We start from the raw sequence: 27,966 nt of genomic DNA, 5'->3' as shown, positions 1-27,966 counted from the left end.
GGGATGTGCCTTAGATCAGAAGAGCTGGCTGTAGCCAGTGCAGTGAAAGGTGATTTGACAGGAAGAGAGATAGGCAAAGGAGGAGTCCACTGCCATTGACACACCAGTTTTCATGGACTCATAAGGCTGCCAGCATCTGGTATTGAGAAGAAGCAAGACATTCTTCCTGGACTCAGCAGTCTGTGAGGCCCAATGCCTGTAAGTTGGAGGTTATGCTTTCCTTAGCTTCACTCTTGTTCTGTGTCATATGGATATAGTATCATAACTTGGTTTCCTTGTTTTCTCTCTGATAGGAGTGGCACAAAGGAAGACTATGGCTATGGAGTGGCCTAAAACCAACCTGATTTAGCCCTAAATGCCTTCTCTCACAGTGATTTTTAGAACCATTTTAAGATATAAAATAGAGGCCAGGGATTTAGCTCAGTGGTTCAGGTGCCTGCCTCGCAATCGCAAGGTTCCGAGTTCAATCCCCGGTACCAAAGAAAGAAAGAAAGAAAGAAAGAAAGAAAGAAAGAAAGAAAGAAAGAAAGTACAGTTTCGGGCTGGGGATTTAGCTCAGTGGCACTGTGCCTGCCTCGAAAGGTCCTGAGTTCGATCCCTGGTACCAAAAAAAAAAAAAAAAGATATAAAATAGAACAAGACTCTTTTGTCAGTGTTCTAAGTTCTGTTCTAAGAACAGAACTCTGCCATGAGTTGGGTTGGCAGAGAATAAACAATTATTTTGGATTGATTTATTTTGTATCAAAGAGAATAACCCACAAGGAATATGTCCATTAGAAGGTGAAATGAGACTGACTTCTTCAAGAAGAAAAATAAATTTGCATGTTTATATAAACCATTTGTCTATTGGAGTTCTGGTGCTCTGGGCAAACATTTTACTTCGACTACATCCCTACGCCAACAGCTGTAGGAAGGCGAGCATCTTCTCTTAGATCTGTGAGGTTTCTGGCATGAGACATACATACCTTCTCCTTGTTGTTCGTCATCTGTCCTTCAGAGCTCCTCTCCCTGGCCTTACCACTCATCACCACTCCTGCTGGCTCCTCCTTCCTTTCTGTGCCCCACTGTGCATAAACTCCCCTCCCCTTCATTTCCTGAGGCAGTGCTACCACAGAGTTGCCATTCTCACAGGAGCTTAGTGAATACTTGGGAGAACAAAAGGATCATCACAGAAGAAGCTACCTGAATGGCAAACTTCAGTATTTCTGAAGAACCTAGAGATCGTCTAAGTAGGGGAATCCAAGAGGAGCCATCTTGCTTTTCAGCTTAAATGGCTCAGGTTGCTGGGTTTGCAATTTTCCATCTTCTCATTTCCTGTGGTAAAGAGAGGATAAGTCAAGAGCTTCTGTTACTTTATTATGCAACACAATTCAGGTTCCCTTTTTCTTACTTTCTTCTAGACTAGACCAGAAGCTGTTCTGTAATATAGTAACAATAAGATCCAGACACAAAACTTTCCCCCAAAATGTGATAAAATTCTGCCATTCATTCAGAACATAGCTGCTGTCTGGTAATTGTTTTATTTTTTAATGGCAATTTTATTTTCTTCATATATAAGTAAAAATCCAATTTGCCAAAACAGACTTGGAGGTAGCTTAAACTCAAAGCTTAGGAAGGATTTTTAAAATGGCGAGATTAGAGGGCCGCAGAAACTGAGAAACTGGTGGAGAGTGCTAAGTGGAAGAATATTGAAGTGTTTCTCTAAGCCAGAACAGAGGAAGGACATAAGGATTTTTTCCCCCAGAGTAATAGAAAGAACCAAGCACCAGAAATTCTAATTATGATGTATTTACTGATGACTCCTATGGCTTAGAGATGCCATGTGCAGTGAAATAAGTAGAATTGAATATTTATCCAAGTAAAAGAAAGGGCAAATAGAAAAACCACTGAGCAGTATTATTAATTAAAATCTGGAGTTGCAAGCTAAGACATCAAAAGTTTTACACTGAGATTAGAAAGTTCAATTATTTCCTCAAGTATTTGCTGCACACTATAACTTGAAATGGAATAACCCCCATTCCCCATTTGGTGTATTCATTTCTTCTCTGATTGGAGGAGGGCATTTGGACAAAAGGAGTCCTTGTTGTTAATGCACCAAAGGACCCATTGGCAGTGCTGATGATTAAAAAAAAGAGATTTTGAGTACTAAAAGGAAGAGCTTTCCATTTTACTGGATATAAAATTTAAGCACTCTTTGCTAAGTGGGAAAACTTCATCCAAAAACACAATACATGCATTGTTGAAGTTAAATAATGATCTACAGCACATTTTAAGCACCTGAAAACAGATATTTACTGTATTAGAACATGTTTAAGGTTCTCAGTGAGAGGTAAACTATAAATAAAACTTGTTTTAAGAGTTATTCTGAAACTGGATTGGTTTTGCACTCCAGAAGCCCAATGGATTCCCTTTGAAGGGATTTTCAAAGACAACCATACTCCTGGAACTCTGTAATACTTTGAAATGACAACATATACCTCTTGAATTCAGAGAGGTTTTATTTCATATTTTTAGGAAATTGATTTTTGTTCTTTGTGTATCAAACTTGCAATCAGTATGGGCAGAAACTCAGAAGCAGCCATCTTTGTGAGTAGCATTTTGCTGTTATGCCTAAGAGCTAGCAGAGAACTGGCTCAGGCTAAAGAGTGTGAGTTTGAGTTTGAAGGAACTGAGACACCTAGACACCTGCATGATTGTTACCATCCACGTTATTTCTCAAGCCTCCACACATCCTACAAAATACCATCTATTGATACCTTTGTTAGCACAGCTACTAGCCCAGGTTTCAAAACTGCTTCAAATCCTGACACCCAGGACTGTGGCTGGCCTTAGTCTTGATGGTGTGATGGATGGCATGTAGCTTCTCTCTGCTAGCTATTCCACACCACTCTCCCCTCTGCTCCATGTGTGGCAGCCAAGGTTAAGCGATGATCAGCCCCCTCGTCAGCCTGAGTCCCTCAGACTTTGTACTCTAGATCAGCTCAGAGCTTTTGAATGTTTCTTTCTCAGAGGAGAGAATGTTTACTTCTGCCTAATTGGACCATTTAAGGAGCCCAAACTGGCTCTGCATCCGGTCAGTTTTACTGTCAGTTCCAAAGAGGCTGGAATAGCAGATGGGCAATCAAGACAAGGACTCCCAGATGCAGGTGTGAGGCAGAGGAGATGAGGACTTAAATGTTAGGCTTGTGGCCTCTTGCTTTGAACATGTGATTAGTACTTTGACTTACACCACTGCTCTAGCATCTAGGTTCCCATGTCATCTGCCTCTTAGCTGAAACTGGGTCAGAGACCTTATCTTGATTACCCATCTGCTACTCATGTTCCTTTAGGGTTCACTGGCAGTATAGCTTTTCTTACCTCCATTTTAGGGACTAGAAATCTGCCCTGGGGTGGAAGTCTCCATGTCTGAGTCACTGGTATCAGGCTGGACCAACTGGACTAGGCCAGTCCAACTTCCTTCATGTTTATGCTTCCTCCTTGCTTTGCCATAGCCAGTCCTAACTGTTGCCTGCTATTCCTTGTGTCTGCCTGAGGGCCTTAGTTTGTGCCTATGGCTGCATCTTCTTCTCATCCTCAGAGTCTCTGTCTCCTCATCTTGATTTTTAAGTGGTAGATAGACATCCGGCAACAATACTATCTCACTTTTGTTGAGCGCTTCCTATGTTATCAATGTTAGGCTCATCTCTAAATCTCATAGCACCTCCAAGGTAGGTCTCCTTATCCCCTTTTGTAGATGAGAAAAATCAACTTTGGATAGAAGGTGGAGGAGCCAGAATCAGATTGGGATCTGGCATCAAATGCTAAGCTTCTTTCACCAAATTGCCTTCCCTTAAGAATAGGTTCAGTGTATTACCTTGAATCACCAGCAGTAATTTTATCTTCGTTTATAAATTTAGGGACCTCTTGGGAGACAAAGCTAATGTCTGAGTTATGATTAACTCTCAAAACTTTTTTCTTTTCACTATATAAGGTTGTCTTCCACAGTGGCACTCACTGCTTTATAAATAGAATACATGCTTTTATAACCATTCGAATTTCAGCCTGCAACCACTAAGTGTTCTCATAAAATCCCTTGATTTTGCATCTGATTCCAGAATTGTGACTTTGGGTGGCTTCTTCCCTCCTGGTGTTCTGCCTCCTTCTCAGCTTCCCTCTGCTCTTCTCCTTGGAGTGATTCATCGTCCCATCTTGTCTTCAACAGGCACAGACTGCCGCTCAGGATGCTTTCAGAGCTTGAAATACCAGCCAGAATCCCAGCTTTAAATTAAAGTGAGGAATGGAACTATCAAGTTCTCCGGTGACTCATGCGTGTGATCAGTACCTTTTCCCCTGTGGGCAAACCTACGTATGGTGTTAGATTTATAATTGGGAGATGTGTTGGCAAAGGAAGAACTGGAACAAGGGAAATTAAATGAAGTGACTGCGTGTGAAAGGCTACAATGGTCCAAGGCATCTATCTTTGCAATTGAATTTGCTGCTGTTGCCCTTAGCTGATTAAACCTTTGGATCTGGACATAAGGATTCCTCATAAGGTGTTCCTGAAAAATTGTTATTGTGCTTAACATGTTTACACATTTTTAATAATTCATGAAAAGATATGTTTGATAAATATAAAAATGTTTATGGAAAAGGAGTAATATGTGTAGGATAAATATACTTAACATTCACTTATTCAATGCTCAGGCAAGAAACAGAACATTTCAAAAACTGAATCTCTGTGTGCCACTGTCATATCCTGTCTCATTTTCTTTCTGAAAAAGCTATGACCCAGTGTTTTTTAAAAATTTCTTTTCATAATAGCTTTATCATTTCCTTGAATCTTTAAATAGTATATTGACTTTAGATATATAAGATCATTTCCTTGAATCTTTAAACAATACATTGACTTTAGATATATGGACTCATAGTGTACAATTTTATCAAATTGTTTTTTAAATTCATGTTGTTTTGGGTGGCTGAAATCTATTACATTTTAACAATACATCATAATCTATTGTAATGAATTTTAATAAAATAAAGCTCACTTATGTTTTCCAGTGTTGGTAGGCATTTGAATTGTTTATAGTCTTCTGAACTACTAAATAGTGTGACTATGTCCATTTTAGGATTTTTGGGTGCCTATATACTTATACTTCCAAGAGTAGAATTTCTCTGTCCTAGGGTATACATACTTTCAATTTTATTAGAAAACAAGTTATGTTCTAAAATGGTTGTGGAAGTTATTGATACTCCTATCATAGTATAAAATCTAACTCTTTCCCACACCCTGAGCAGTGTGGAATATTACCAGACTTTAATTCTCATCAGTATTGTGGGTATGATATTATCTCACTGTAGATTGAATGTACATTTCCTAATTTTCATTGTAGATTGAATTTACATTTCATAATTTCTAATAAAGCTGAACATCTTTTCATGTGCTTGTTTCCATTTGTGATTATTGATCTATGAAGTTCTTGTTGAAGATTTTCCCCTTTTTATTCCTTTGCTTTTTAAAATTTTTTAATTGATTTGCAGATTTTATTTAGTTTTTATATTTTTGTATATACTTTGCTATTAATGTTTTGTGAGTTTTATGTGTAAAAATATGTTTTCTCAGCTTATGTACTATCTTTTTACTATTTTTATATCTTTTATGTGAAATAGTAAAGTTTTACTTTTACAGTTTTCATGTGAATTTTAAGAATACCTTCTTTATAGGAGATGATAAAGATATTCTTCTATTTTGTTGGTGTTGCCATTTCTCATCTAAAATTTTAATTTGATGAAGTGAAGTTTTAAATATAGTACATGATAGGTGTATAGTTTTACTTTTTCACCTATGGATGGATACCCAGGCATGAGTTGATAATTTTTGAAAAGTGCCTTCTTTCTCCAATGATCTGCTATAAATATTCTATCATATACAGAATACCCTTAAATGAGTAGGTCTTTTTCTATGCTTTCTATTCTGTCTCCCTTGACCATCCCCTGGTAAGACCCATGTGTCTTTATTATTATGGTTTTATCATAATGTATTTAGTAAAGGAAGTAATCCTTTGTCTTCTTCATCTTGGTCCTTTGGCTTTTCTATGTAATTTCAGAATTACTTTGTTTGGTACCACAAGGTCCCTGTTAGAATTCTGATAGGAATATCTTTGAAATGATAAATCAATTTTGGAAGAGTGTTATTAAATGTTATCTATGAGTGTTATCTATGCTATTAAAACTTTTTCCTTGTAATATCTCTCCTTATTTAGGTTTTATTTCTCTTTAATGAAATTTTATTTCTTCATAAGATTTCTGGATAATTTTGTTATATTTATTTCTAGAAATTTTATAATTTTTATGTTATTGCAAATATATTTTAAAATTAAAATTTCTGCTTGTTAGAAGTTACTTTTGTATATTAACTTTTATAGCTTGAAACTATGCTAAAATATTCTATTAATTTTAGTAGATTATTTATTCTTTCTTTTGGGTTCTAACACACAGATTATATCCATTCATAATAGCAGCTTTCTTTATTTCTTTCCAAGCCATATACTTTCTAGTGCTTTTTCTTGCCTGATTATTGGCAAAAGCCTTTACCACAGAATCATACAAATGGTGAGAGCAGATGTTCTTGTTTTCTTCCCAGTATCAAAGGCAATACTTTCAATATTTCACCATTAAATATTATGTTTGCTGATTACTTTCTCTAAACTATTGAGATGATTATCTGACTTTCTCCTTTCATCTAGTAATGCGATATCGGACATTAATTGATTTCTTATGTAATATCAAATTTGTTCTACTGGCACCAACCAAATGATGCATTATCTTACACACTACATGCACACACACATACTTATTTCTGGATTATATTAATATTCTGTCTATATTTTTATATAAACATTTATAAGCATGATTGATATGCACTTTTCAATTGTGTTCTGATATTTGCTGGATTTTAAAATACAAGTTTTAATAACTTAATAAAATGAGCTTAGGGCTACTTCACTTTTCTGTATTCTGAGATAATTTGTGTGACATTAGAATTATTTTTCCTTGAGTATTTTCAGACTTTTTCTTCCTTTATTGTTTGCTACAACCTGTTAGCAATACTGATTGGATCTAGTTCTTCTGTGATAGGAATTTTAACTTCTGAATAAATTTTTAAGATTATATAACTTTTTACATACTCTAATTTTTTCTAATGAAACTTATTTAGAGATTTATTTCATCTGAGTTTTCACATGTATCATATAAAGTAGTTCACAATACTTTCTTATTATCTTTTTAACCTTTGAAGCATTGTTGACTTTTTCTTCCTTAACTGTTGCCTTAATATCTTTTCAAAATCTGTCTTCAGAGATATTTGTCAATCTCATTAGTTCTATCAAAGAATCTTAATATACATCTATTCTAATATTTTTCTGGGAAATTTATCTACTTTTTTATGAAATTGTTTCCTCTGTCAAGCAACAGCACTTGAGATTTGATCTTAAACTGGACAATTGAAAATCACTCTTTTCCTTACAAATCCTTTCAGTGTTTCTTAAGTATAAATATGGGTTTAATTCTACTAGGAAAAATAATTATGAAGTCAGTTTAGCTGAGGATTTAGGACATTATATGTTCCCTTTTGCAGTGTTCAGTAGAGTACATTGGATGCTCAAATAAGCCTTTTAATGCTTTTCCTTTGAAAGTTTTTGAAAACATGTCTTAACAAGTTGTTTTCTAAGTCCTCCAAGCAACCTGTGAGTACAAAAAACAGCAACCATCAAAAAAGGACAAACGGAATTCTGGCTGCTTCAGGCAGGAAGTAAAGATGAAGGGTGGGATTGGATCTGAAGGTCATAGAATCTATGTTTCCAGCTTCATTTCCCATGGTACTGTAATCTGTGTACTTCTGGTAGCTAAATGGAATCATCATATATGGGCCTTTATAAGGGACATGTACATGCTTGCTTTACTTCAATTTTTTCCTCTGTCTGGAATTCTTTTTTTATATTTCTTTTGTCCAAAACATATATATCCTGAACAACAACAATAAAAAGAATGGTTAGGGTTTCTGTCTAGCCTATGCTCCTCCTTCTCTGAGAGCCACCTTTCACTTGCTCACAATAGTGGCTTACGCTGCCTTGTTGACTGCACAGAGCCCTTTTACACTCACCAGTGTTAATTCGGCCAAGCTGGACATCTGACAAAAGCTGAAGCACTCATATACTCTTTTCAGATAACCTTAAATTGGAATCCAGGAGTTTTAGCAAGTTCCAACTGAGGCAGGCTTTGAGGCTTGAGATGTGACTCCATGGCCCATGTGTGCTCAGAAGCTGAGAAAGTGATTCCCATCAACAGAAATGAATGTAGATTCCCGGAGGAAAGTGAAGACCATTAAGCATGTGAGTACGTAGAGCTAGATATAGTAGCCTCTGCTACATCTGGCACATTCCTGGTTCTGGTCCCCCATCAAGCTCAAACTGCACTTTCAACTCTTAAATTTTTGGTGTTCTCTTTGTATTGTTAAGGTCCGTTTTCTCTTGCACAAGGCAGGTGAGATGATTTCTTGCAACCAAAAGAAATTTGACAAAGATGTCCACTCCATGAAGCCATTATTTTTTCCTATTAAAAAATGTTCATAGGTGGTTACTGAACTATATACCAACACCCACCTGTAGTGTGTCATATGTATTTTAATTGCTCCTATGCTGCTTTTATTTTTCAAATGTGGATGTTACATAATTGCCTTCCTGCAAGAAAAGGTCTAAAGGAGTAGGGGAAGTGGGAGGGGAAGGGGAAAGGAAAGAGGGGAAAAGAAAAAATATGAGAAAAGGAAAAAATGGAAACCAAGTCTTTGTAAATAGGGAAGGGTGGAGGGGGTGAAGGGAGGGCAGGGGAATGGGGAAAAATTAAGAACCAAGATACATCATGTAAAGGTAACAAGATCCCAATGATGAATGTAACTGTATTGTATACCAATAAACTTAATGGAAAAAAACAAAAACAAAAACATTTAAATATAATTGCCTTCCTGCAAAGGATAATGAGGATTTACCTCTATTACCAACCTTCCATCCTCACTTTTCTGTCCTACTTTCATATTTTTGGTTAGATTGTTGCTCAATATTTATAGTTTAAATGTATGTATATATAAATATTGTTACAGTTGAACCATATGGTTACTTTTGATTTCTCCTTTCAGTATTCTTTCCCTGGGGTTAATAATTGTCTTTTTTGCTTAATTTTCTATGTGCCTGTTTTGAACTCAGTCACAAATTTCTCTAAATATAGTAAGCACATCAGCTGCTCTGTAGGTTCAATTTTTCCCTTTCAGATGTCTAAGTGGAACCTCCCTTTTTCCTATTCCAAAGTACATCTGTTGCCAGCTGCATAATAGTTGTGAAACTGCTCACACCATCCTGAATGTTCATTCTTCTCTCTTCATTGTACAATTCATCCCTTTTCTGAATCACATGTCTTCTTTGTTCTTAGTTTTTTTTTCTGATGATTTGGTGAGTTATTTTCTTTAATCATAGTGTCCTGAAATTTCAAAACAATGTCCCTGAATATGATTTGTTTAATCCATTGTTCAGAATAAATCCATTTAAGCTGATTTTTGAAAGTTTTCTTCTCTCATTTCTTTGAAAGTTCTTCCTTTCCTTTTTTCTTTCTTCTACTGTTATAGAATCTCAGTGGTTGAAGTTGAACCTTGTGTGTTGATTCTCTAGTTCTTTTCTTTTTATTTCCCACTTTTATTTTACTGCTAGGGATTGAAGCCAGGACCTTAAATGTATTTCCTATTTCTTTATCTTTTTAAATTTGACCTTCTACAAAATCACTATCACCATTATCCTGAAAGTCTTCTGTTTAGTTTTTAAAACTTTCTTTTTATCTTTCTATGGGTTCTTTCTTATGTACTGAGTGTTCATTTTTTATAGCTTCTTGTTCTTATTTCATGGATTAATTTTTTCTTAGATCTCTATGTTAATTATAGTTATACTTTTATATTTAGGTTTTTTTTATAGGCACGTAAGTTTTTCTTTTTTTTCTTGCTAGGTAATTCAGGCTGGCCTTGAACTCACTGTGTAGCCTTGGCTGGACTAGAACTCATAGTGATCCTCCTGCCTCAGCCTCTCAAGTGCTGGAATTACAGTCATGCACCACCACTTCCAGCTATATATAGGCTTGAACTAGTTTTTATGTATAATTGTTTAGAGTACAGGTCTCTCTGTAATATTAGATGAACCTGTTTACATATTTCAGAGTAAAGTACTAAAAAGATGATTTGAATTTCCACATGAGGGTAGGACTTGTTGATGAAATGGGAATCCACTTATGATAATCAAGAAAAAACTCAACTCATTTCTTTGTGTGTGGGGGCTGATGGTTAATCCTGATTGTCAACTTGATTGGCTTGAGAGATGCCTAGGAGAGTGGAACAGCACACTTCTGGGGGTTCTGGTCAGATCATGGGGGGTGACCTTGGGGACTATAGCAGTCTGTAGTTCCTTCCTCTCCAGCTCTTCCTTGCCCTCTGCTTCCCAGTCACCATGAAGTTAGCAGCTTTCCCCCACTGTACTATTTCTGCGTTGCAGCCAGCCAACCATGACTGAAACCTCTTAGTTTAGCTTATTGAGCCAAAATAAATATTTACCCCTTAAGTTGGGTGTGTCAGGTACTTTGTCCTGGCATCAGAAAAGTCACTGATAGGGGAGTGGGGCCTCACATTTTCTCTTGGGTTAGTCAGTTTTTCCAGGGAGGAATTCTCCAATTTCCTATTTGGGGGGAAGAGGGTATATAAACCTGGTTATTCATATTCTTAGAGTTCAGCAAGCTTTCACTGAGAATATCTGTTTTCAGCTTATTTGCATACTATTTTACAAACTATGCATACATACACTATATCTCTTTTCCATATATTACAAATTAATTCTACTTCACCTCTGCAACGTCTCAGTTACAAAATTTCTGTGAATGAACGCTTTAGAGTTATGAGATTCTGTGTGACCTTTAGTATCCCAGTATGAGAAACAAGAAGTATTAACCCATTTGTGCCATGGACCCTTTGGTGATATAAGGTAGACTTGTAACCAAAAAAATATATTAAATTTATCAATTAATAGACTTAGCATTATATTCAAATGCTGAAGAAGGCAAATATTTTAAGATATCTGCAAAAAGTTAATATAAAATAACTTTAATTGCTGTTACTGAAAAAGATTGCATGGTTGTATTCATAATGGAAGAAAATGTTAAATTTCAGTTAGAAGCTAATGAAAATAATGATGTATTTTTCCTTTCTAAGCTGCTGAATCATACCCATGGACCCTTATAGAGGAAAGAGGGAGAAGAAAAATTATTTTGTTGTAGATAAAATCTTTACTCATCATTCATTGCATTGCTTTGCGTGTGCATGCTCATGCATTCGTGCGTGTGTGTGTGTGTGTGTGTGTGTGTGCGCGCGCGCGCTTCATATTGAGCTCTGGGATTTAGTTCATCTTCCAAGGCTGGTTTGCACAGCTTTGTAAGAGATACTCAAATTTATCCACATGATTTCAGGGCCCATGTGCTATTGTGAAACTGAGATTTATATTAAGAACCACCAGGGTAGTTCATTTTCTAAAGAATTTATGATTGTTTTTTGTCAACCACTAGTTACATTGTCCCTTACAGAAGAAATGAAAAGATGCTTGCAAACCTAGGAAATTATTTGTAAGCATGTCTCCTATTATTGATTAAATTTTCACGGTACCAATTTCTTATATCTTCCTACTTTTTAGTGCAGACAAATTTGCAGTACAAAAATATTATTGATTAGCACAACACCTAGTATTGTCTGAAAATTTTACAGTCTGAATTCAAGTTTAGTGGCCTTAACTATGGTAAAAAAAAATGGAATTAAGGGAAGGAGATATTGGATAAGAAACAAAAGAATAAGCAAATAAGTCCAGGCCTTTTCATGAGTACCTGTTGTGGACAAAAAAGCAGAAAAACTAAAACTCAGAATAGTTGATGTTTTCCAGGCAAAAATTTAATTCAAATTGGGATTCACTTGCTAATAAGCAAACAAAATATAATTTTTTTGTTAGGCCCTTCCGCAATTGTGTTATGAAGAATATTTTGGAACATCTCAGTGGGACCAGGGTTAGAAGCTGTAAGTCACATTAATAGATAAATAAAATCTTTTTCATATTTGAAAAACATTTTTGTGTCCCTTTCCTCCAAACAAATATATTTAAATAAAGTACTTTAGTTAATAAGACTTAAGGAAAGACTCCAGTAAGGTTTGTTGGCCAAATACATCAAATCCTCTAGTTTGTCCCTTGATGTTTATAATTTCATTTTTTTAGACTATTGAGATTGGTTTTCTAACTGTATAATGTTTCAGTATTTTCAGATGCCTTTGGGAAGCATGAAATTTGAATACCTTTCATAGTTATGATATATAATCACCAGATGATTAATTGCTAAAGAGCTGAAAGCTATATTCTAAGTCCATGAGCTGGCAGAGAAATGTTAACAGGAAAGATTCAGGATGTATATTCAGATGACTTGGACCAAAATCTTGCCTGTGCTACTTTTTTAGAGCATTGGTTTCCTAATATTTGAAGGAGGATTGACTATACTGTCATCCCTGTCTATTTTAGAAAAATGTATAAAATTGCACTGTAATTAATATATACTCCCTTGTTCCTTAATGCTTTTGTGTGGATCAAAAAGCAGGAAGGTGAATAAAAAGTGAAAAAGAATGGGGTTTTTGGTAATGATTTTGATCAAGATTAGCATGCAGGCTGAAAAGTACAGGAGAAATTTATTTATTTATTTTTATTTGTTTTGAGTCAGGATCTCACCATCTATTTCAGGCTGGCCTTGAACTCACTATGTGGCCCAGGCTGGCCTCAAATTGGAGGCGATCTTCCTGCCTCAGCATCCAGAGTGCTGAGATTATAGGCTTGTGTCACCACAACTAGAAAAAGTACAAGGGAAATTTGAAATCTAGTTTCTTGAAGGAAGTTGATACTTGAAGTATGCCACTTTTATCTCTATCCATCTATCTAACCAACTGTCCAGCACAAAATTAAGCAGCATCCATCACAAGCCAGGTATGGGAAAGGCAGAGACTGAAGAAAAATCTGCCACACCCACCCCCACCCTTAGACTGATTTTGAAATCTCAAAGTTATAAGTATATTTTTCCTCACTCAGTTAGGTTTTTTTCCATTTAACTCTTTCAAACTACTATTTCCTAAAATGTGCAATCCCCTGAGTGAAGATGTCTCCTATTGAACAACTTAAGGTTTCCACAAAGGATCAGAGACATAATTTTTATGAAAGAACCTAGAGAATTAGCTGACAGATTACAGATTCCTGATTCTCATGCACTCATGTGTGGGTGTATATATTATTTATTCATTTGGTGAGAGTAGCTTAGAAAAATAGCAGGAGTATGTGACATATGGAGGAAAGTACGGCAATGTGGGAGTAGGCATCGAGGTTACTAGGAAATGGTTAAAACTGAGAACTTGATACTCATTTTAAAGCATCTTACAATAGCTATGTGAAAGTTGCAGTAAAATAATAAAAAATTAATAATTACAAAAAAGGATTAAATGAATACCATTCGTTGATCTTAGTTGGCTATTTCAAAATAAAAATATAAACAATATTTCACAACTTAATGTAGTTGAAGAACATTCCTTTATTGTTTTCTTCTTTCATTTCACATTACTTTCAGCTAGTCTCAAACTCCACTTGAGAAAGTGAGAAACAAAAATTTGATAAGTAACATAATCTGTGGAATTTTTTTAGTCTGCATTTTACAGGATCAGACATAGTACAAAGAAAACTCCAGCAGGAATTAATCAAAATTTTCTGTGAGTCTGAGTAATTCACTTAACCACTTCAAATGCCCCAACAATGGTATTATACATGACTTGCCTACCTGCCCCATGAGGTTGTTGTGAAGGTCAAATAAAATTGTATACTAGAAGAGTCTGGATTTTGTTTCTGATATTTTTTGACCAGAAAAGTGTGATGAAAGTGTAAGAGAGTTTAGTATTGGTTAGTATTTTCTGTGCTTCTCAATCTGCTCTTTTGTTCTGTGTTCCTCATTGTTCCTTTTTCAGAAGCTCCTCTCTGGGATACAGATAGATCTTCTTCTATTGATCATTATATCTAACTGTCTAATGGAAGTATAGTGCCATGTCTCCTGGAAACTCGCCCCATCATGCTGATGACAAGAGCAGCACACACTTATTGTAAAGAACCTTGCTATTCGCAGATTACTGGAGGATCCATGCTTGGCTCTGTGTACAGGATGATTTATAGTGTGTGCTGGAATGGGCAGTGATAATGCTGCTATCAGGGAACAGAGATCCCCCTTGCATTACAGAGGCAGCTATACATAATTCTGTTCACAGTATGCACCGTTAGTGCTCTGAATAAGGTAGTAGCAGAACAGCAAAAGAAAGTAATTTGGGAAATAAAACCAATCTATAATTAAGTGATGTATAACACCTATAGTTGCCAACCTATTCTTTGTTCTCATTACACATTTTATCTTTCTATGAGAGAAATTTACAATAGCAATATTATATCTGATTTCTGCCTGTTATAACTTTATGAAACAATTTTTATGAAATATACCTTAATCCCTACAATGTCTTAAGAAGGCAGGAAGGGCAGAATCCTCTTAATTTTATAGAAAAGGGAGACTAGATTTTTTAAAACTCCCTAAAAAGCTTTGATAAATTAGTTAGTACTAATTGTGAATCACTCAGGTCTTTGATCCAGTCCGTTGTTTCCTCTCAATAAACTGCAGACACAACATCACACATATTGGATGTCCATAACTATACAAATGAGAGTTCTTTGATTTGAAATAAAGAAGATTCTAGAGTTTCTCTACCAATGACATAACAAACAGAGGCAATCCTAAGCAAAACTGAAGAGAAGCTAACCACAACATCACAGAAAAATAAAAAGATCACCATAGTTGACAAAGCTAATTCTACCAAAAGACAAGATGGCTTATATATTCTAGTTGGATTCATATCAGTTCATTGCATAATATATCAAAGTTGTATGCATCTTTTACAGTTATTGTTTAATTACTCCTGTTACGTAGCTGGTACAAAATGTACTCATTTTATTTTTACAGAGAAGATTGCAGAAGATTTTCATTGAGTTCAAAGTGCATTCTTTGTTTCCTTGGTGATAAAGAGCCTTCTCTCAACTGAAGTAGCCAGTTCAGCAAAAGGAGATGGATTTTGTTTTCCAGTTCAGAGTCTTTTATTATATTATTACCAAAGCAGTCTTGGCAAAGTGCTATTTATATTTATCTATAAACTCTGTCTTTTGTTCCATGGGAAGTTATACACCATTACAAGGTACAGTAAATGTACTCCTTTTGTGTCATCAGAGAAGTCTTTGCTATGAGTCTGTTCCATGCCTGTGTAATAAAAAACATTCTTAACTACCAGTAGAAACATGGTCAAATTCAAGGCTCAGGCCATTAAAAAATTGTAAGAAAAATTGATGCAAGAGAGTGTGTTTTGCATCAAAGTACATTGGCCTTATTTTCACATTACGCTTTATCCACATAGCATAAGATAGAATTTTGGTAATAATCTAGCTAATGCGATAAATGTTAATAGATGATCTGGTTAATTTGGCTTTTAAAAGTAGATTTCAGCAACAAGAAGTAAAATGGCAAGAGAGTTCTTAAATAAATTTCCTTTAATTTTTAGGTTAAATTGAGTTCTTGATTTTATTTTCCAATTACCACATGATGTTTGGATGGTATTGCTGCAATAATAACACTTTGTTTTTAAAGAGTCTCTTGGATCCAATTAGCTCAAAGTACATTTGGGTATATATAGGTTATCACTTTCCATGCAACCTTATTAAATGAATTTGAATTACAAACATGGGTAACCCTGTTACTTCCACTGTGCTTGTTATTCCTCAGTATACCCTAGCCATAGTGACTTCTCATTTCCTTGGCAATTTTACATGTATACTCACACACTCATGGATATATGGATATATGGTATATATGGATATATTTAGATGCATAAAATTTTAATATACCCTACTTTGAAAGTATCAAGCTAGCCTTATCTTCTTTACTGGACTGCAGCATTTATTTTTAACATAAATCTTCATTAATTCATTTAAGTGGACATTTATTAGACTCATGCTACGTTTATGCAAAGAACTAGGCTTTAGGCTGATTCAGATAAATTTTCCAAAGGACAACCTTTTTTTTACCTATAAAAACTTCTAGTTCATATGGTTAAAATTAATATATGAGATGCTAGCCCTTTTAGTTTCCATCTAAATCAACTAGTTAAAATAATTAATCTATGAACTTAGTTTTAATTTAATCCAAATTGGTCTTAGACTGGTAATGCTATTAGAATCCTGAAAGAAACATAAATATAAATGCTTTCAAAACAAAGTTATTTTCACTCAAGTCTTCAATGATTTTCCATAAAAAATGTTTCAAGAACAATTTGCAGCACAAAGTCAAATATAACAAGAAGATAGAGCCCTATGAGTGAGTGTAAGTAAAAAAACGAGCAGAAGCAAAGGTATGAGACAACATAGATATGAGTTTTCAGCAATTATTTTAAATAGTTATGTTTTATAAGTTTAATAAATAATGACAGATCTTGAAAATATTGTCAGGGAATAGAAAACCATAGAAAGTAGCACAGCAAATTTTCAAAAGAATTAAATGTGTGTTTTAGAGAAAGTATAATAGCTATTAACAATTAAGTGTAGAGACAGTAAAAGTTACCAATAAGAAAATGAAGAACCCAATTAAAAAGTAGGCAAAAGTTTCAAACAGACATCTCACCAAAGAAGATACACAGATGGGAAATAAGCATATAAAATGATACACAATATCATATTTCATTAAGGAATTGGAAATTAAAACTATAGCAGAATATCACTACACACAGTAAGATGACTGAAATCCACATTATGATACCGAAAAATGATAAAGATGTGAAGCAACAAGAATTCTATTTATTGTTTGTGTAAATGCAAAATGATATAGCCACTTTAAAGATGATTTGAGAGTTTCATAAAAAGCTAAACATAGTCTTACCACACAACCCAGCAACTGTACTCCTAGATATTTACCCAAAATGAGTAAAAACTTATGCTCATAAAAAGCCTTCAAATCATTTATACCAGCATTATTTATAATTGTCAAAAATTGGTGAGAAGACAGGTAAATGGATAAACAAACTGATACATTCATACAATGGAATATTATTCACCAATAAAAATAAATGAATTATTAGGTCATGAAAAGACATAGAAGAAATTAAAAGACATATTACTAAGTGAAGAAAACCATCTTAAGTGTTTATTCTGTACATATGATTCCAACTATTTGACATCCTGGAAAAGGGGGAATAATAGAGATGTAAAAAGATGAATGACTACAGGGAAGGGTGGGAGGACAAGGAGCAGGGATGAATAGATAGAGCACAGAGAATTTTTAGGGCAGTTAAATTATTCTGTATGAATCTGTAATAGTGACACATAACATTTGCCAAAGCCCACATATGCAAAACACACAGACTAGACCTTAACGTGAACTATACAGAGCAGAAGTTATAAAATTCAATGAGATCCAACTTTTTTATTCTTTCTTTCATGGATCACACTTTTGTGTTACAGTGGTATCTTGGTTCATGAACTTAATTCTTTTCATGATTCTGGTCACAAACCAAACTCAGTGAGAACCAAATCAAATTTCTCCACAAGGTCAATATTGAACCTAACCATTGAATTTGATTTGGTTCTGGTCCAACTTGATTTGTGACCAGAATCGTGGAAAGAATGAAGTTCATGAACTGAGGCACCACTGTATTTAGGAAGTCATTGCCATAACCAAGTCTATCTTGATTTTCTCCTGTATTATCTTCTAGGAGTCTCTAACATACTTCTTTTTTTTTTTTTTTTTTTTTGGTACCGGAGATTGAGCTCGGGTCCTTGCACTTGTGCAGCAGGTGGCAAAACCACTGAGCTAAATCCCCGGCCCCTCTAACATACTTTTTTTTGGAGCTGTATTGGATAGGAGGATAAGAACAGAGAAGAGGCAATGGTTAAAGAGAAAATGGCAAAGGATTTCTCAGAAATGATGGTGAGAAAGAAAGCACCCTAGGAACAGAACTAGTGATGACACATCTACTATAAGTCATCACATCTGTGTGGAAGTTGCAGGTGGGAGAATGAATAAGAACAGAGAAGAGGCAATGGTTAAAGAGAAAATGGCAAAGGATTTCTCAGAAATGATGGTGAGAAAGAAAGCACCCTAGGAACAGAACTAGTGATGACACATCTACTATAAGTCATCACATCTGTGTGGAAGTTGCAGGTAGGAGAATGAATTGTTCAAAGGGAGGAACTGTTTTTCTTTGCTTGTTATTGCCCATTATGAATGAAAGATTTTAAACAGCTATTATGTGGTCTGTTCACTTTCTCTGAGGAAGTTAGGGGAACCTAACCCAGAGAGGAATTTAAAAAGTCAGGTTAACCCAGTCTAATCTCTGTCACCTGGAACTCCAAGTAAACAGATTAATAATATTTGCTTTAAAGGGGGGAGGGGGATCCTTATCTACAGAATGCCTTAGCAGAATGTCTTTGCTAAATATTATCTAGCAATTAAATGCAGAACCTGTAGGTTTAAGACAGATGGTTCAATGAAGACTATCAGGAGTTGCACAACTCTTGAGCATAAAATAGAGCTGTTTCGTAAGAATAATGTCTCCTGCTATGCACGGTGAACCTGACAACTCTAATCTGAAACCTCATCTGCTATTCTGAGTCAAACAGAATGAGTCTGCGTGAGGAGAAATGACCCATGGGCCTGCCTTTGATGTCCCAGGCTACCTGTTATGTTTCAATGTCTTCATTGCTTACATCCTGGTATCATGGAAGCAGTTTGTTACTGCAGGAGAACTCTGTGAAGGAGTCTCATTTTACCCCCCCTTGTGGAATCAATAAGGGAAGGGGTTTGTTTCATGTTTAATCACTTTTACTCCATTTTAAAGTCACCTTATTGAACAATACATCATAAAATAAATAGTTGTAAACCTAGGAAATTTACTAATAGAGCTGTCTTCCACTGGTGTGTATATTTTAATCTGTCTCATGTGGGTGTCTATTCCATTTTGGTGATTGGCTAGAACAGCAATCTGTATCATGAATGTGTGTGTTGGCTTCTTCTGATTATCAGTTAAGGGAATGTGAATCCAGCCACTTGGTTCCACCAATTCAAGTTGCAGAATTTCTTGAAGATTATGAAAATTATTTCCTACTCTGGCTGAGATCTTGCTTGGTGTATAGCTTTCATCAGACTTGTAGTCTGCATAAATACACAATGTCTTCACCATTGTTTTTCTTCTGAACTGAATATTCACTAAATGAGCCTGGGAGCCATCTGATTGCCAGTAAGTTTCTAGATTGTCATCTCTTAACTGATCCACACCAAATCCTGGTTTGCAACATGAGAGTGACCAAACAGCTTGTGACCCAATTTCCCTTACTGTTCCAGTTTTTCCAACTGCTTAGGATCAGCACCAGGAGGTGTCTTGTTTGGTGTGGTCATTTTGAAAATATTCACTACTCAGACTCTCAGGAGCTTCTGCAGATAAGTGCCACTCCCACTCATCTTCCTAGAAATGCCCAGCTTCCCCATGACGTAACTGAGCAGGAAGGGTTTTTTTAATTCATTGATTTTATTGGTTCACTTTAGGTGTACAATATGGTGACATTCATTATTGGGAATTTGTACCTTTACATAATATATCTTGGTTCTTGTTTTTTTCCCCATTCCCCTGCCCTCCCTTCAACCCATCCGCCCCTCCCTATTTAGAAAGACTTTGTCTCCATTTTTTTCCTTTTTTCATATTTATTCTTTCCCTTCTTTCCTTTCTCCTACCCTTCCCTCCTCCCCTTCCCATAAGGGAAGTTTTAAAACTAAGTGCTTGATGGTCTTTGCCAACCAGAGCAGCACTGATCAGACCCAAAGCTCAGCTTCTTCTCAGTCTCATTTTTCTACCTTTCTTGTAATTTGCCTTGTGTTGCCGTGGCTCTCGGGAGACTAGGACTTACTGCAGAGGTCATTACTGGATTGGTTACTTCAAGTTGAAAGACAATTTTTTGGAGGTCCCTAGTCACACGGAAGACGCCGAATCACCCTGCTGCAGACAGGCAGGTCTGCCCACACAGGCGGGTCTGTGCACGCCCTGCCAGGGTCCCAAGTCACACAGAAGATGCTGAATCACCCCGCTGCAGACAGGCAGCCACCTGGTTCCACACTACAAAGACACAGAGGACACCAGACCACCAGACCAAGGTACTGAGTCCTGCTGCTCCTGGCCCAGAGGTAAGGGATTCTGAGCCACTGTCCCACTGCTCCTGGTCCAGAAGAAGGGGCTTCCTGGTCATCATCCCTCCCGCTGCTCCCAGCCCAGAGGAAAGGGCTTTTGGGCCATCTTCTGTCCTGCTGCTCCTGGCCAAGAGGAAGGGGCTTCCAGGCCACCATCCCTCCCACCACTCCCAGCCCAGAGGTAGGGGCTTCTGAGCTGCCATCCCACTGCTCCTGGTCCAGAGGAAGGGGCTTCCTGGCCACCATCCCTCCCACGGCTCCCAGCCCACAAGAAAGGGCTTTTGGGTCACCATTCCTACCGCTGCTCCTGGCCCCTGTCCCACCTCACCCAGCTAAGAGGAGGTAATCCGTGCAGGTGCTAACAGATCCCCGCCCCAGTTGAAATGAGAAAACATGTAAATAAGTCTCAAAACCAGACTTCCAGATCACCTACAGCAACCCCAAAAGGAAATGAGATGGAACACTCTGATACTCAAACACCTGGACCCACTGAACTGGCAACAAAAGGGGATCTGGAAAAAATGAAATCAGAAATAATTTCTCAGATAACAGGAGAAATTGTGCCCCTAGTGCAAGACATGATTAATAAATCTAGAGAGGATCTCAGGAACATGATGGAATCCCAACATAGGAAACAAATGGAATCCATAAAACAGATGCAAATAGATTTCCAGAACATGAAAAACTCCATTGAAAGTCTACACAGCAGAATGAGCCAATGTGAACACAGAATTTCAGATATAGAAGATAAGATTGCAATTAGTGACCAGGAAAAGAAAAATTGCTTCAAAATTATAAGGGAACATGAGAAATCCATCCAGCAGCTGCTAGATGATGCAAAGAAGAATAACATAAGGCTGATTGCGCTCAATGAAGAAACAGGAGAGAGTGGAGATGACATAAAAGATCTCTTCACAGAAATAATGGCAGAAAACTTCCCAAGCAGGGGAAAAGAGATTGACATACAGATAAGTGAGGCATATAGGACTCCAAATAGGCTTGATCAAAAAAAATCTACACATAGGTATATAATTGTTAAGATTCCAGAAACATAACAGAAGAACAAAGTTCTCCAAGCAGTCAGAGAAAAGAAACAAATCACATACAAAAGAAAGCCCAGCAGAATCACAGCAGACTTCTCAACACAAACCATCAAGGCAAGAAGAGCTTGGAGTGACATATTCCAAGCCCTAAAAGAAAACAGCCTCCAACCCAGATTGATGTATCCTGAAAAACTATCTTTCAGAATGGATGGAGAAATAAGATACTTTCATGACAAAGAGCACCTTAGGAACTTCGTGAATACCAATCCAGCACTCCAAAGAATTTTACACAATATCCTAGGAACAGACATTGAGGATCACAACCCCGGGAAGCAAAGAAGAATGAACCCATTTGGCATGACAAGAAATTCAATGTAAAGGGGGAGAACCCAACAAAAAGAAAAAGTCATGGCAATGACAAGTCAATATGTTTCAGTTATAACCATCAATGTTAATGGTCTCAATTCACCGATCAAAAGAAATAGACTGGCAGAATGGGTCAAGAAGCAAAATCCAACAATATGCTGCAAACAAGAAACACACTTAATTCAAAAGGAAACTCATAGACTGAAAGTTAAAGGGTGGAAAACAATACTCCATGCTACAGGAACCCCCCAAAAAGCAAGAGTAGCTATCCTCTTTGCAGATCAAGTAGATTTCAAACCAACACTGATTAAGAGAGACAAAGAAGGACACTACATCCTTGTAAAGGGAACAATCCAAGAGGAAGAGATGACAATCATAAATATCTATGCACCAAACACTAGTGCATCCAACTATATAAAACAAATACTAACAGACATGAAAAGTCATATATGCACTAATACAATTGTAGTGGGGGACCTCAACACCCCACTGTCACAAATAGATAAATCAACTAGACTAAAAATAAGTGATGAAATACTAGAACTCAATCGAACTCTTGAACAAATGAACTTAACAGATGTTTACAGAGTGTTCCACCCCACAAAATCAGAATACACATTCTTTTCATCTGCACATGGGTCATTCTCCAAAATAGACCACATACTCACACATAGAACATGTTTAAGTAAGTGCAAAGGAATTGAAGTCATCCCCTGTATATTATCAGACCATAGTGTGATGAAATTGAAGATCCATAGCAAAAGAAACTGGAAAAATTTCATAAACACATGGAAATTGAACAATACACTTCTGAATAACCAATGGGTCACAGAGTAAATTAAAGAAGAAATCAGACAGTTCCTTCAATTAAATGACAATGACAATACAACTTATTGGAATCTATGGGACACAATGAAAGCAGTCTTATGAGGGAAATTCATAGCAGTGAATACACATATTAGGAAAACGGAACGAGCCCAATTAAACAACCTGATGCTGAACCTCAAGCTTCTAGAAAAAGAAGAACAGGACAACCCCAAAGCTCATACAAGGGAGGAAATTATAAAGATCAGAGCAGAAATCAATGCAATGGAGACTAAGAGAATGACACAAAAAATCAATGAAGCCAAGAGTTGGTTCTTCAAAAGAATCAACAAAATTGGCAAACCTTTAGCCAACCTTGTCAGAAAAAGGAAAGAAAAGGCCCAAATCCATGCAATGAAAAGGGTGAAATTACAACAGACCCAGCAGAAATCCAGAGGATCATCAATACCTACTTCCAGAACCTATACTCCAATAAGATGGACAACACAGAAGAAATGGACAGATTCCTAGATACATATGAATTACCAAAGTTCAACGAAGAAGACCTAAAAATTCTAAACAACCCAATATCAACCAATGAAATTGAAAATGTAATAAAAAAACTTATCAACTAAGAAAAGCCCAGGCCCTGATGGCTTCCTGATGAATTCTACACATTGAGAGAGGAACTACTGCCACTACTGTTCAAACTCTTCAATGAAAGGTAAAGGGAAGCAATACTCTCAAATTCATTCCTGGAAGCAAGCATCACCTTGATCCCCAAAGCAGAGAAGGACCCAACCGAAAAGGAGAACTATAGGCCAATCTCACTAATGAACATAGATGCAAAAATCCTTAATAAGATACTGGCAAATAGAATGCAGAAGATCATCAAGAAGATCATATACCTGATGAAGTTCAATATACGCAAATATATCAATGTAATACACTATATCCATAGAGCCAAGGACAAAAACCATATGATTATCTCAGTAGATGCAGAAAGAGCATTTGACAAAATCCAACATACATTTATAATAAAAACCCTACAAAAAATTGGAATAGATGGTCTCTATCTCAAACTGATAGAAGCCATCTATGAAAAACCAACAGCCAATATCATACTAAATGGTCAAAAACTGAAATCCTTCACACTAAAATCAGGAACAAGACAAGGATGTCCACTATCACCACTCTTGTTCAATATAGTTCTGGAAACATTAGCCACGGCAATTAGACAAGAGAAAGAAATAAAAGGAATAAAGATAGGAAATGAAGAATTCAAATTGTCATTATTTGCAGATGACATGATATTCTATATAGAAGACCCCAAGAACTCCACCAAAAGTCTTGTAGACTTAATAACCAAATTCAGTCAAGTAGCTGGTTACAAGGTCAACACACAAAAATCAATAGCTTTCCTCTACACCAATGACAGACTCACTGAGAGAGAAATAGGGCAAATAATTCCTTTCACAATAGCATCCAAAAAACTGAGATACCTAGGAATCATCCTAAAGAAAGAAATCAAAGACCTCTTCTCTGAAAACTATGGCACTCTGAAAAGAGAGATTGAAGATGATATCAGAAAATGGATAGACATCCCCTGCTCCTGGGTAGGAAGGATTAATATAGTGAAAATGGCCATACTTCCAAACTGCTATATAGATTTAATGCAATTCCAATTGAGATCCCAGCAGCATACTTCATGGACCTTGAGAAAACAATCCAAAAATTCATTTGGAACAAGAAGAGGCCCAGAATAGCAAAAGCAATTCTAGGTAACAGAGACATGGCAGGGGGTATCACAATCCCCAACCTGCAACTCTACTACAAAGCTACTGTGATAAAAACAGCATGGTACTGGCAAAGAAACAGACTTGAGGACCAGTGGAACAGATTAGAAGATGCAGAAACAATCCCAGACACACTCAGCCATCTCATCTTTGATAAAGGAGCCAAACACCCTCACTGGAGGAAAGATAGCCTCTTTAATATATGGTGTTGGAAAAATTGGGCTTCAACTTGCCAAAGATTAAAACTAGACCTGTATCTCTCACCATGCACTAAACTAAAATCAAAATGGATTAAAGATCTAAATATTAAAATAGAAACTCTGAACCAGTTGGAACAGAGGTTAGGGAGAACTCTTGAAGACATTGGTGTAGGAAAAGATTTTATGAACAAAACCTCAGTTGCCCATGAACTAGCACAAATAATCAACAAGTGGGATCTCTTCTTATTAAAAGGCTTCTGCACAGCAAGAGAAACCACCAGCAGTGTGAAGAGACAACCCACAATGTGGGAAAAAAATCTTCACCTGTTCTTCCTCAGACAAAGGTCTACTATCTCAAATCTATAAAGAACTTAAAAAGATCAGACCTCCCAAATTTAAAGACCCAATCCAAAAATGGGTATCTGAAATGAACAGACATTTCTCAGACAAAGAAGTAGAAACAGCAAATAAATACATGAAAAAATGTTCAACATCACTGGTCATTCGAGAGATGCCAATGAAATCAATGCTGAGATTCCATTTCACTCCAGAAAGAATGGCTGCTCTCATGAAATCAACCAATAACAAATGCTGGTGGGGCTGTGGGGAAAGAGGAACCTTGCTCCACTGCTGGTGGGAGTGTAGACTGGTGCAAGCGCTGTGGAAATCAGTATGGAGATACCTCAAAGAACTAGGACTGGAAGTCCCATTTGACCCTGCTATTCCACTGCTGGGTATCTTCCCCAAAGAATTAAAAGAATCATACCACAGTGATATATGTGTGCCCATGTTCATAGCAGCACAGTTTGTAATAGCTAAAACTTGGAAACAGCCCAAATGCCCATCAACTGGAGACTGGATAAAGAAAATGTGGGCTTTTTATAAAATGGAGTACTACTCAGCCATAAAAAATGAGAAATTAGAGATATTTATAGCTAAGTGGATGCACATTGAGGTGATACTCTTAAGTGAAATAAATAGGACACACATGTATAAATACTGAATAGTTTCTCTGGTGTGAGAAACTGAAAGTGTAAATAAGGACTAAATGTATAATAGGTAATGTGAAATAGGAAGAAAAGGGGCAAAGGGGAAGGAAGTGGGAGGGCTAGGGGAAAGGATAGAAGGGAATGGGATTAATATGAGAAAATGGAAAAATAGGAACAAAATCTTTGTAAATAGGGAGGAATGGAGGGGTTGAAGGGAGGGCTGGGCAAGGGTGAAAAATAAGAACCAAGAGAGACTATGTAAAAATGAAAATTTCCAATGATGAATGTCATGATATTGTGTATCTAAAATGTACCAATGATTAGAATAATAATTGATAATGCAAAATAGGAAGAAAAGGTCCAAAGTGGTAGGGGTAGTGGGAGGGGCAGGGGAAAGGAAAGAAGGGAAAGGAAAAATGATGAGAAATGGAAAAAATGGAAATAAAGTCTTTGTAAATAGGGAAGGGTGGAGGGTGTGAAGGGAGGGCTAGGAATGGGGAAAAAATAAGAGCCAAGATGCATTATGTAAAGGTACAATTCCCAATGAGAAATGTAATTGTGTTGTATACCTACAATGTACCAATAAAAGAATTTAATAAAAAACAACAAAAAAACCCCTAAGTGCTTGATGCTATAGAGATCTTTATTCTACTGAGCAATGTGGTAGGCTGAAGTGACCCCTAATGGGCAACAAATTATTAGTCTTGGAAATCATTCTGCAACACTCTACTGTCTGTGTATATCTCTACATTAACTCCACTATAAAATCAAAATACAATGCAGCAACATAAGAAAATATCCTAGAGAAAGAACATATGCCAAAATATTAGTAGCAGTTATGTGTGGGTAGTCACATATGGGACTATATTCATTTTTCCTTCATTTTATCTATTTTCTCAAAATATTTTATAATTACATGCATACTTCCTTTCATAAATCATAAAAGATAAACTTTAAAAATTATAATCAATCTTGTATGATACAAATTTATCACAACTATGTTAAAAAAAAGTACCCAGCAAAAAGACTGAAAGGAAATATACCATATGTTACCTAAGATTTTCTTGAAATTGTTGGTATTTGAGTGATCTGTTTGTATTTTTCAATGTTTCTAAAATTCTTATAATGAACATTAATTATCTTTGAAATTAAAAAGCTAACTTTTGATGGGAGAGCATGCAACTTGAAATCAATTTTGTACAGAGCATTTCTCTTTTCCTGTCTGCTCCCTTTTTATCCACTTACTCTTGTGAAAGGACAGATAATTTTTAATAGACATAAAAATGACAAAATTTACAGAATTTGGCATTGGCAGGTAATAAGCTGAAAGCCACAAACACCTTTTTGTCTTTATCAGATTCCCTAAAAATGCGGTGGAAGTACATTCCTATATACAATTATTTACTCCTATTTATGTATATTTTATCTAGGCTGATGAAGAAATTAGTTCAAGAATTTAAGAGATTAACCATAGTCCTAAGGATATGCTTTTGTATACTTTCTTTAAGTGGTCAGTGATGAAACATGACATTTCTGATTTTATAGCTCTGCCAGCATTAGTCACAATCTTGCCTCCATTTTCTTTCATCATTTTCTAAGGACTAAAGTAAATTCTTGAGAAGAGTACTTTGTTTTTTTTTTAAAAATTACATTTCCAGAGAAATAGCTCAGAAATAAACAGAAGCATTCAAACTAGTGCCAGAGCTAAGAGCCTAGATTCAAAACTTTATGATCATAGATAGCATTCTTCTGTATCCTGTGGAGATATATGCAGTGTGATTGAAAAATATGGTGAATGTTTAAATTTTAAAAATGACTTATTACAGTAGAAGACACATTGCCATTAATTCCCTTCAAAATATTTCATCTCATTTCAAACACACTTATCTCATCATTCTTGCCACTTTCTGAGGCAGTTCTGGAAGTCTTCTTTTGTGTCCTCAGTTGTGCTGTTGTGGCTGCCTCAATGTCCTGAATTAATTCAAAACATTTACTTTTTGGGGTCATTTTAAATTGGATGAACAGCCAGAAGTAGCAAGGTGCCAGATCTGGTGAATAAGGTGGTTGGGGACACACCGTGATGTTTTTACGAGCCTGCCTTTCTGTTGGAAGGCTCTTGGCAGCAGCATTCACTGTATTTTTCATCACATATCATAAAGACACGCACAAGAGAGTACTTTTGGGGATAAGTTATTGGAGCCTTATTAGTTCCCTTTAGTGGTGTCATGTTTGCCTGATTCTTTTGATATCCCTAAAGATTCGTATTTCTGTCCATGCATTGGAAGAAGCAAACCTTCCTTCAGACTTCACAGACTAATTTTGCTAAGCTAAAGTCTTCCCCTCTTAGGTCTCTTGTCTGATGGGATTTCTTCCTGAATCATGGTTGAGT

The 27,966-nt window shown here is 36.3% G+C and overlaps 1 pseudogene; it reads right to left on the bottom strand.

Moving 5' to 3' along the window:
• Positions 1-19,039: 19,039 nt before the first annotated feature.
• LOC101698812 (anaphase-promoting complex subunit 10 pseudogene) lies at positions 19,040-19,920 on the bottom strand (annotated as a pseudogene).
• Between the last annotated feature and the right edge of the window lie 8,046 nt (positions 19,921-27,966).

The sequence above is a fragment of the Heterocephalus glaber genome, unplaced genomic scaffold, assembly GCF_053883595.1.
Source record: "Heterocephalus glaber isolate CG9 unplaced genomic scaffold, H.glaber_assembly_v1.0 deba00000546, whole genome shotgun sequence".
Lineage (NCBI taxonomy): Eukaryota > Metazoa > Chordata > Mammalia > Rodentia > Bathyergidae > Heterocephalus > Heterocephalus glaber.
Note: the sequence above shows the minus strand (reverse complement) of the source record. Positions and strands in the feature narration are given on the sequence as shown.